Below are 12,015 nucleotides of genomic sequence, written 5' to 3'. Positions count from 1 at the left end.
GTTTAGCCTGACCCTTATTCTGAGTTGCATATAAACAGTCTAATTGTCCAGAAGCCACCAAGTAATCACTTAGAAAGACCATGATGTGGGGTCCCTGAAGCTACCTAAAGGAGACCAACTTCTCAAGTCTCCTGCTGTCAGAGCACAACGGTGTGAGATACCTGAAGTCATATGCACTCACTGAAGCCCTTCCTGTATTCCTGTCCCACTGAATATGTGACCATAACAAAGTGTCTACTGTTATTTTAAGCAGTCAATTTTGGGGTAGTTTGTTAGGCAACAATAGCAACTGGAAAACTCTTTTTTTTTTTTTAATTGTCTTGATAGCACAGTATTTTGAATACATTGGAAGGCCAAGAAGAGCTCATCAAGTTGAATTGGGAAAAAAATGAAAATTATTTCAGACTTCAATGATGATTATAAATAATAAAATTACAGATGTATATGTTGAAAACATAGGAACTTAGGTTAAATGTACACTGTTCCTAGAGAAAATTCTGGGTATTAAAGTTTGAGTCTCTAGGAGTTTAAATAAATCCCTTGGATAAGTCTGTTTCCTTGCCTTTTGCTTTTGTCCCCTCACAACAAAGGACAAGAGAAAAGTCTCTATCTATGCTCATTTGCAAACTCACATATCAAAAAGTCACTTATAAGAATCACATATGCTGAATTATCCATACCACTTAATTGAGGATGTTAATGACTCAGATCAAGCAAGGTACTACTATAATTAATTCCAAAGGCCATCTGTTCCTTTGTGAGTACTAGTACTATATCATACAGAGTCCAGCAGGAAGAAGAATCTATCATGTTAAGAATATTAACATGTGCAAAAGGTAGATCTTTTAGAAATAAATGGCAGGACTAGAAGAACAAATGGACTCAAGATTGGGGGGAAAAAAGAAAAAGGTTGTGAAGAAAGGAGACAGTCAAATTATTTGCTCTGTAAAGAGAATCAAACTGAAATTAACCTTTGACATTTGTTTGTCCCCAGTGTTGCTTTTCACTGGAGTGGAGGGAAGTAATTAAAATGCCATGTAGCTGCTTGCCTTGTCTGCATTTCTAATCATAATTCAAACTCTTATGAATCTGCTCTCTCAAAGAAATAGCTGATTATAGGAACAGAACAAAACCCCTTTGATCCCTCTGTGATACAACTAGGTCATGAGAAGCAGAATTCCCAGTGTATTCTCAGTTTTGGATGGCTCTTCATGGAAAGTTTGACTTGGGAGGTTTTGAAAGAAACAATGATGGAAACCAAGGCAGAATACAAAGCAAAATACTTGTTGGCATGAAAAAAACACCAACTATGCAGAGGTTAATTAAATGGACTTCTGTTATTGTGATTATTTATTCTTAACCTTCATTGTAATAGGGTTTTTTCCCTTACAAATAGTACCTAAGAAGGGTGATGATAAGTATCAGGTGTGTGTAAAGATAGATAAATTGAGTGTGCCATGCAAAAGCCCATAATAATATCATGGATACTCTTGAAAATCAAAACATGATGTCATTTATGAGTTTGTCATAAACATCTACAAATTTTTCTAGTGGTTTTGTTATTTAAAGTGCATAATGTATTGTTATCTTCTAGTCTGAAAAATGTAATGCTTTTGGAATTAGTTGTGCCTCTTTATAGAAGCTAAAACTTAATCAAATAGTTACCAAAGAGTCTAGTATTCTCTAACATTTATATGTAAAATAATATAAAAATATCTCCCCTAATGAAAATAGGCAATCAAGTACAAACTAGCTTAAACAGCAAACAGGACTTAATGGTTCCACATAACAGTAAAGTTCCAAGGTCAGACAGCTTCAATGCAGAGACCTTGCTCATGCAGTTTTCTTGGTTTTGCCCTTCATTTATTATCCTTAGACTTCCCTCGTGGTTCCAAAATGAGTCTCCTAAGAAGGTGGGGTTCATATGTTCTGACTCTGCTCACTGACTGAATCCCCCTGAACCCATGTGAACAAGGAACTGCTACATACACTTATGTAAGACTACAAGAAGCAAGAGGGGATTATTCTGATTGGTTGGTTAATGCCAGTTCAGCATCCTGGATTATAGTCAGTTCAATCTCACCCAAAGTAATGGATACCATACAATGGGGTGGGGGACTAGGGATATAGCTCAGTGGCAGGGTATTTGCCTCCAATACATGAAGTTCTGGGTTTGGTCCCAAGCACTGCAAGAAAACAAACAGAAATCAAACAAAAGAAAATGTGAGTTCTATAAGAAAGGAGGGAAAAGGAATGATGGACACTAGGAAGAAAATGTCCAATCCAGGTGGATTTGTTCAATTATCACCACAGTTTGTATGCTTTCTAGGCAAATAAACTATGAAATAGGACTTTAGACAGAAAGAATCCTTCCATTCTTAAAAAAAAAAAAACTAATGTAGAAATAATCTATGAGTTTATCAGGAACAAGTCAAGAACCAAACAAGCAGGAATTTCAAACAAGAAAAAATGGTAATGGTAGTGGTTCTGACTCAGCAAATAACTGAGCACTTGGATGAACCAGAGGCAGTGCTGGACACAAAAAGATCTTTTTGTTATTTTTATACACTAATTGTACCTTGCCAAAAAGAAAAAAAGAAAGAAAGAAAGAAATCCAATCAAACAACAACAACAAAAAAATTAACTTGTTTTCCCACTATATTAAAGATAAATCAAAGATAAGAAATCCTAAAATGTAAAAAAATTATCAGTGCTGAAACATTGAATAACAAAGTATTCAATATCATTATATTGCAAATAAATAGATAAATATTATGATAGCCCAAAAAGCATCAATAAAGATTTAAATAAATAATAATATGTAATTTTTCTTAGACTTCTAGAAATAATGACATTTTCCCCCAAAATATTCATTACTACCTTTCTCAATCACTAGAAATGCAAGCACTGCAGGTTATAACTTCAGGTTAAAATAAAATTAAATAAAAAATTTAGACATACACATAATATATATTAGCAACAGTGTCATATAATCCCATATACTATGCTTTTACTTTGGGGCTCAATTCTCTACTAAATCATTCTTCAGTGATAGGATCCCCCAAGTCTCCTCAGTCATTATTTAATATAGGCATCAGATTGAGCTCAATTTGGTATTGTTTTTTCAGTTATATAATACAGAGCAACTCAACCCCAGACCTCAGGGTGACATTGAATATACAGCATGTAGAACTCATCATAACAATTATTGTCTTCAGAATGTAAGTAGCTCATATCACAGATTTCTAAGAAAGAATAACATGTATTTTATTTATAAGGATAAAAACTAGCAGAAGCGTACATGGGGCTAGCCAGCCACACAGCTGACTCTGTATCAGCACTGAATACATGCTGGGCTCCCACTTTCCACTTTTTATATTTCCACACTGCCCTCACACAGCCACGCTCTTCTCAGATGATCATTTTGATTAAATACTTCACCTCCCACAAAGCAATGGTGTGCAAGGTTTATATAATTAATGTTTGTCAGGGGCTATTAGAGCCTTGTTTGAAAGATGTCTTTGAAGAAGAAAAGATTGTTGATACTATGATGTCCTGGATTTTTTATCTTTATCAGACTCCTTCCATGAGGACAAGCTACATAAATGATAGATGGGACAACTTGTATTCAGCACAGTTACAGGTGCAAAACATTGCTGCAGGACTCAGACAAGAATGTGTCCCTGGGCAACATCTGGGCAACACACTGTATAAACATGTATACTGTCAGTCATTAAGAATGCACCTATAGAACTTCATAGACCACAGACAATGTTAATTCCATCCTGCTTACAGTGTACTTTGTGCTAGAAAAGTTCAAGGCACTTTGCAAGCACCATAATTTAGCAAAGTATGAAAAGAAAGCTACACAGGAAAATTGAGGCATTATAAAAAATTAAGACATTATCTTTATTAAGCTATTAATCCAGGCAAAGTTGCCATTCAGTGGTACAAACTTTTCCTATAAACAGTCTGCTTTTTGTTGTTGTCATTTGTGAAGAAAAGGAAAAGAAAATTGGCCTTTATTGAGTATATACAACCAACCATTTTCTGCTAGGAGTTTTGTATTTAACTTATTTATATTTAAACAATTCTGTGAGGTGTATTTTTCAGTTGAGGAAATCAAGGGAGAAAAATTAATATCACTTCCATAACATAAGCTCTAAATGACACCACCAAGAATTAAGCCCAGGTCCACATGATTACAAAGTTAATATTCATTCCATTATAAATACAAAAGGAGAAGAATAAATAACACCAATATAATAGTTTCTTCTAGTATTTTATGCAAAGAAGCATAATTGACTTTTTCAGATGAGCTATTCTTGGAATAGCCATGAAGTTGTCTCATACCATATCAACCTTCATTTCTCTTTTCCAGTCCTGAATTGTAGAAAACACCATTCAATTCAGCATTTGGTTTTTCTTTCTTTTTTTAAATTAATCATTTTTATGTATATATAATAGCTGAATGCATTACAATTCTTGTACTCATATAGAATACAATTTTTCATATCTCTGGTTGTATACAAATGTACTCACACCAATTCATGTCTTCATACACATACTTTGGGCAATAATTTCCATCACATTCCAGCATCAATTAATAACCCCATGCACCCTCTCTTCCCCTCCAACCCCTCTGCCCTAAATAGAGTTCCTCTATTTCTCCCATGCTCCCTCTCCCTACCCCACTATGAATCAGTCTCCTTATATCAAAGAAAATATTTGGCATTTGGTTTTTTGGGATTGGCTAACTTCACTTAGCATTATCTTCTCTAACTCCACCCATTTACCTGCAAATTCCATAGTTTTATTCTCTTTTATTGCTGAGTAATATTTCATTGTGTATATACGTAACATGTTTTTTATCCATTCATCTATTGAAGGGCAACTAGTTTGGTTCCAGAGTTTAGCTATTGTGAATTGTGCTGCAATAAACATTGATGTGGCTATGTCCCTGTAGTATGCTGTTTTTAAGTCCTTTGTGTATAGACCAAGGAGAGGGATAGCTGGGTCAAATGGTGATTCCATTCCCAATTTTCCAAGAAATCTCCATATTGCTTTCCATATTGGTTGCACCAATTTGAAGTCCCACCAGCAATATATGAGTGTACCTTTTCCCCCACATCCTCACCAACACTTATTGTTGTTTATATTCTTAATAGCTGCCATTCTGACTGGAGTGAGATGAAATCTTAGAATAGTTTTGATTTGCATTTCTCTAATTCCTATCGATGATGAAGCAATCCTTAGCAGGAGGAGTGAAGCAGGTGGCATCATTATATCAGAGGTTGAACTATACTACAGAGCAATAGTAACAAAAACAGAATGATATTAGCATCAAAACAGACTGGTAGACCAATGATACATATTAGAGGAAACAGAGACTAACCCACAAAATTACAATTATCTTATATTAGACAAAGGTGCCAAAAACATGCACTGAAGAAAACATGGCCTCTTCAACAAATGGTGCTAGGAAAACTGGAAATCCATATGCAACAAAATGAAATTAAACCCTTATCACTCACCATGCACAAAACCCAACTCAAAGTGGATCAAGGACCTAGGAATAAAACCAGAGACCCTGTGTCTAATAGAAGAAAAAGTAGGCTTTAATCTCCATCACATGGGATTAGGTTCCAACTTCCTTAATAAGACTCCTTTGGTGCAAGAATTAAAATCAAGAATCAATAAATGGGATGGACTCAAACTAAAAAGTTTCTTCTCAGAAAAAGAAACAACCTGTGAGGTGAATATAGAATCTACATCTTGGGAGCAAATCTTTACCCCTCACACATCAGATAGAGCACTAATCTCGAGGGTATATAAAGAACTCAAAAAGCTAAGCTCCAAAAAAAATCAAATAACCCAATCAATAAATGAGCCAATGACCTGAACAGACACTTCTCAGATGATATACAGTCAATCAATAAATATATCAAAAAATGTTAAGCATTTGGTTTTTCATAGGAAAAATCTATTTTAAAATAGTACCCGTTTACATCTACCCACTGCCAATCCCACACACACACCACCTCCCCTTTCCACCATCATTGGGGCCACTAATGTCATTATTACATTACCATAAAGAAATAAAACCAATGGATTTATGAATAAAACCATCGAAAACAGGAAAAACAAACAACAACAACAACAAAAAAAAACAGCAGAAATGCCTTATGACAGCTTGTATTGTTAACTAACACAAGAAGCTGGCCCTTAATTCAAAAATACATTGCCCCTGTGCAGACTAAAATATTCTGTAGAAGTCTAAAGTGCCTTAAAACATAAGTAATGAAATTCACTTTTACCTTACAATTCATTAAAATACATCATTTAAAAAATTTTAACAATTAAAATAGTGACATAATGACATAATATAGAGGTATTAACAAAAAAATGGAATCCAGTAAAAAGTCTATAAATAGACCAAATTATGCTCATAAATTTGGTATGTAATGAAGTAGGCATGGAAGTTAGTGAAAAAGTAATTTCTATTCATCAACAGTTTCTTCTGAGACCACTTAATGAAACCTGTGAAGGAGCAGCAGCTTTCTGAGGACAGGAATTCTCTATGAAAAAGCATGCTACCTAGTACATTGTAGGCATCTATTTAATGTTTTGTTAAATAAATAGACTAAAATTTATTTCTACACACAAAAGCGACCAAAAAAAAAATTCTAGATAAAGTTTTTTAAATGGAAAAAAATTTAAAACTGACAAATAAAAAATATTGCATATGCACATCAAAGAGTACATACATAAGATTTAAAAGAAAATGGCCAAATAAAACAAATATTTACATATATTTGTAATATAAGACAAACATTAAATGCTTTGACTTAAAATAAGCACTTTTAATTCAATAATAAAAATACAACTACTTCAAGGGAAAATTAAATATTTCAATAGTGCAAAAACTACAAATAACCAGTAAGACTTATTTTTTTCTCTAATAACGCAAGTAATTAAAATTAAAATAATGGATGCTATTTCATCTATAAGGTTGGCAATTATCATACTGTCTACCGTTCATGATGATTCAGAAGAATTCTATCATGCATTGCTGGAAGGGATATAAATTGATCTAATGAAAGGTAATTTGACAGGAAATATAAAAAGTGTTTAAACTGTGTATATCACTTGGTCACCAAATTCCACTTCTAAACATTTAGACTAAAAATAATTTAAAGCATGCACTTTTTTAATCTACAAGATTATTTTAGCATAAAAAATCAAATAAACATTTAAATGCCCAATAATAAGAAATAGTTAAGGAAATTTATAGTACAGTCATATCAAAAATTACCACTTCATCAGAAAAAAATGATGTTATAGAAGAACATATAATAAAATGGAGGGATATTCAGGTTGTATATTTAGGCTTAAAATCAAGTTAAAAAGAGTATTTGGTAAAATGATTTCATGGCTTATGAAAAGGAAAAAAACAAAACTAAACTAAAAGCCAGAAGGAAAATTGTCAAGTTATTAAAGGTGTTTATCTTTGTCAGGTTTAAATAAAAAGATAGATGTTCTTATTATTGCTAATGGAATTTAGGGTATTATTGTAGTAATATAAAAGTAATTTTAAAAGCTTTTAATTTTATTTTTAAAAAATCAAGGAACTTGGTTACCTACTTTTAGGAGCCAGGTTTGGTTAATCAGCTGTCTCTGTGACTTTCCATATTTCAAACTATATTAAACCTTTGACATACATCATTTGATCTGTTCTTTTACCTATTGTTAGCTATCAATAACTCCATTGGATGAGGTCCCACTTCAGAAAAAGTGGCATGCTCAAGTCATGCAGCTAGTGGCAGAACTGGGTATAACTGACCCTTTTGCTGTTTATTCCAAAGTTTATGTTCATAATCATAAATTTCCCTGGAGCCTGTTGTGAGAAGATGGGCTTTTTGAGAATAAATCCAAAAACCAAATTTCCAGATAACACATACTTTTTAAGAATATGTTTTGATTTTCCAAATAGCACACTTATAAATAGTCTTTGTGTATCACTTCTACCTGTTTGCCCTGTTTTTGTCTGTGCCACATATATTATTCCTGAAAGCTATGTCCAGCCTGGTAGGAGCAATGGCTCAGAACTAGATTCCTTGGATAGAATCTGACTTTGCTTCTTAAGACCCATAGAACTTTGGACACTTAAATTTCACTGGGTCTTATTCCCTACCAGTAAAATAAAAATATGACTATACCTACCTCAAGGAGTTCCGGGGAGGATTAAATAAACTAATCCACATAGTGTTTTTTTGGATTAAACAAATGCTAAACACATAACATTCATGGGTTTAATAGTACCTACTATTATCATTATTAACATATTCTCTGAATAGAAAATTCCCCAAGGGCAAGAATCACAGATTCCACTGCTTTTGAGTTTCCCAAAGAGCCCACTAAATGATTGATCAGTAGATTAGAGTCGGAAATACAGTAATTTCTAAGGAAAGATTTCAGTACTGCAAATTAATCTCTCTGATTTAACAAGAATCCTACCTTGTTAACCTTTACTGACTAATAGGAGCTTTGTCTTTATCTATCTGCTCTGCAATGGACTACTAGAACAAGTCACACCTTCAAGTCTGTCTTGCACTTCTCTAGTAAGCATTAATGCTGCTTATTTATTGAATATTCAACATTTAAATGCAAGTAACTTTCATTTCAACAAAGCCTTGGGGGAGGAATGTGACCTTATGTAGCTAAAAAAAGTTAAATGACACAGAAGTTCTAAAATCCTTGAATGTTTATTTATGACCTTTCAAAGAAAGGTAATTGTAATCTCTTTTGTCTATTTCAGCAAGAGAGTAGCAGGACAGCATCATGGCTCAATATTTCACTGAAGGTATTTACTCTGGATAAATCCAGAGATAGCTCCCAGAGTTCCTGTACTATATGTTACTTTGAAGTCAATGAGCTGAAAATATCACTTTAGAAAGTTCTCTTAATCATTGAGAGTATAAGTGTATTCTGATTTTAAAAACAACTTGACAATTTCACAAAAAATCCATAAATACTGATGTGCAAGTCCTGGCATCATTACATGAGTACTCCATTGAGCAGGAAGTGAACTTTTTTTTTTCATACAAATTGGGTCATATTAGGCAAACCCAAAGAATCTAATTAAAAGCAATGAGCTTCCCAAGGACTCAGTCCACAGTCCTACCTGACAATATTTCTGTGTTAGTCAGCTTTCCATCGCTATAAAAAATACCTGACATAACTTACAACGGGAAAAGGTTTATTTGGCTCACAATTTTAAAGGTTTTATTCCGTGGTCTCTGTTGTTTTGGGTCTGAGGCTACAGAGTATTATCATGGCAGAACCACATGGTGGAGTTTGTGTCATAGTAACCAGTAAGCAAAAGTTATAAAAAGGGTCTGGCTTCCAATATCCCCTTCAAGAGCATGCTCCCAATGATCTAATTTCTTTCCCCTAGGCCATACCTCTTATGGGTACCTCTACCTTCCAGTAACACCAAAGGCTAGGGACCAACCAAACCTTTAACACCAGGTCCTTGGGGGGACATACAATACCCAAAGTATAGCATCTTCTAATGACAAAATGTCTTGCATTGAGAAACAAAGAATATAAAAATCTCATTTCTCAAGACAAATTATCCTGAAATTTTTCTTCTGCTATAATGTTTTGATTTGAGTTATTGACATCCAGAACAAGAAAGAAACTTGACTAAAATAAATGAATGCATCTAATGAATTATGTTCTAAAGCCTCCTGTGAATCTCTTTTAATTTTTTTTAGTTGTAGATGGACACAATACCTCTATCTGTTTTATTCATTTTTATGTGGTGCTGAGGATGGAACCCACTGCGGCAAAAACATAGGCAAGTGCTCTACCAATGAGCCACAACCCCAGGTCCTCCAGTGAATCTTAACTTTTCTTTAGGTGATTACCCAGATCCTCCACAATTTGCCTGCAGCCTGACTCATTTCCCAAGGCAACTCTCTTCCCTCCACTCACTTTCCTTCCATTTCCCTGATTCCAACTAAGCACCACCCATCTTTGCCTAATGATCATTTGCACTCTTTAGTCTGTAAGTGCAAATGATGATCCCTATGTCTTTGCAAATGCTAATCATGCTCTAAAAAGGTCTATTTAAAGTTGTAGCTATTTTGTTCATCTTTCAAGGACTTGCTCAAATGCCACATTTCCTCTTTACCCCATGATAGCACTAAAGGATAAATAGATGTAGATGTTCACCTCCCATAATGTTTAAGAGCATAATAGATATAATATCTAAGTAAAAATAGTGTGCTTGTTACATAAATGGAGCTTGAAAACAGAAATCCATGGGCCACCCTCCTCCTTCCCACAAGATTACTATCTCTAACCCTACACAAACATTTTAGTGCTGCCACTGCTGAAATCTCCCCTTAAAAATGAATCCTTTCTTTCTTGGGGTCCATAACATGTACTTTTCTGCTTATTTTGGCCTTGAGTACATCCTATTTTATATACCAGTTGTTTGTTTAGACTCCAGTATTATTTTCCCTGCTATTTCCAGAGAGCAGGAATTGAATCCTGTTCATCATATCTCACCCACACTACTTAGCAGGAAACATTGCTCAAAGTAGGTGGTCAGTATCTTAATGGCCTGAAAATGAGAATGAAGAAATTAAGAGAAAAATCAAGCAATGACTAATGGAAGTTAGTCTTATTACTTTCAAGTATACACACTAACAGTTCTGTCAATGATCTCTGCTTATAACCTCTTTGGTTCATTTTTAGATCATTCCCACCCTGCCACATACTACAGAGTTATATCTATTTAGTCTCCACTATAATGTTCTCAAACTCCATTTTTAAATAAGAACAAAGTGTTTCATTGTTAAAGTTAAAGTATGGACATTCTTCTCCAAAGTCACACTCCAAAAAACATGAATATATGGTTAATATCTAAAATTTTTTTCAAATATTTTTATCTCATCTAGAATCTCTACACACAAGTATATAACTAATTATGCAATATGTCATGGTTTCATGCAAAGAGGACATGATTTTTCAAGTGTTCCATCTGAGCAGAAAGAATTACTCTTCCAACTCTCTGTCATAACAATTTTATTCCCATTATCCTAAAAGGTACAAAATACTAATGTGTGGCTTTAAGGGTATACTTTTTAAAACTTCTTAAAAAAACTTCTCTAAAATGTAGACAATAGAATAGACAAAAGATAAGGTATTATTTTATTTTACAGTTTTTTAAGTAAATTAAACTAAAATATAATGAATACAATTCTCAAAAATTAATACCCCCCAAATATTAAAATCAATAAATCCCTTTTGCAAATGGTTTTAACTCCAAAATGCAGCAATTTTCCTAAGTTAAGTTATAGGCCTGGCCTTTTATATACCAAAAACCAAGTCATGTCAATTATAAAACCTTTAATTATTTTGTGCTTTTTTAAAAAAACCTATAGTTACTTCTATTTGTAGACAGAGGTATACATACATGCCTACATCTGTAATTTCTTTGTACTCTATTTTATAATCACATTTTGTCTTTCAGATTTTCTTTAATGTTCCTGTTGAGACTGTTATTCTAGGAAAATCCTGATAGCTAGGCTTAACAACAACAACAACAAAATCCTCCAGCACTGTGAGTACTGATTCATAATTCAATAATCAGATTAAAAGTACTATGGAAACAAGCGTCTACTTTTTTTTACATATTCAAGGCATACTGCACTGACCTTCTTTCTCCATGCTGCAGCTGAGCTTAGTTGCTCTCTGTTAAGGAGCATTACAGTCTGTTTTCAAAGAGTGCATATTGAAATCCCTCAATCAACTGCTATTTTCTTTAGAGTATTTATTTCTTAGAAAAGACATAAGCTATTACTTTAGATCCAAATCTACCTTTAAAAAAATTTAGTTCAATATTCCCAACATATTATTATATTATTAAATCATTTTGAAAGCTAGCACAACAACAACAACAACAAACAGTTGTGCTTTTAACCTTTTAATCAATATATATTA

This window comes from Ictidomys tridecemlineatus, chromosome 8 (assembly GCF_052094955.1).
Source record: "Ictidomys tridecemlineatus isolate mIctTri1 chromosome 8, mIctTri1.hap1, whole genome shotgun sequence".
Classification (NCBI taxonomy): Eukaryota; Metazoa; Chordata; class Mammalia; order Rodentia; family Sciuridae; genus Ictidomys; species Ictidomys tridecemlineatus.
This window is presented reverse-complemented; position numbering follows the sequence as displayed.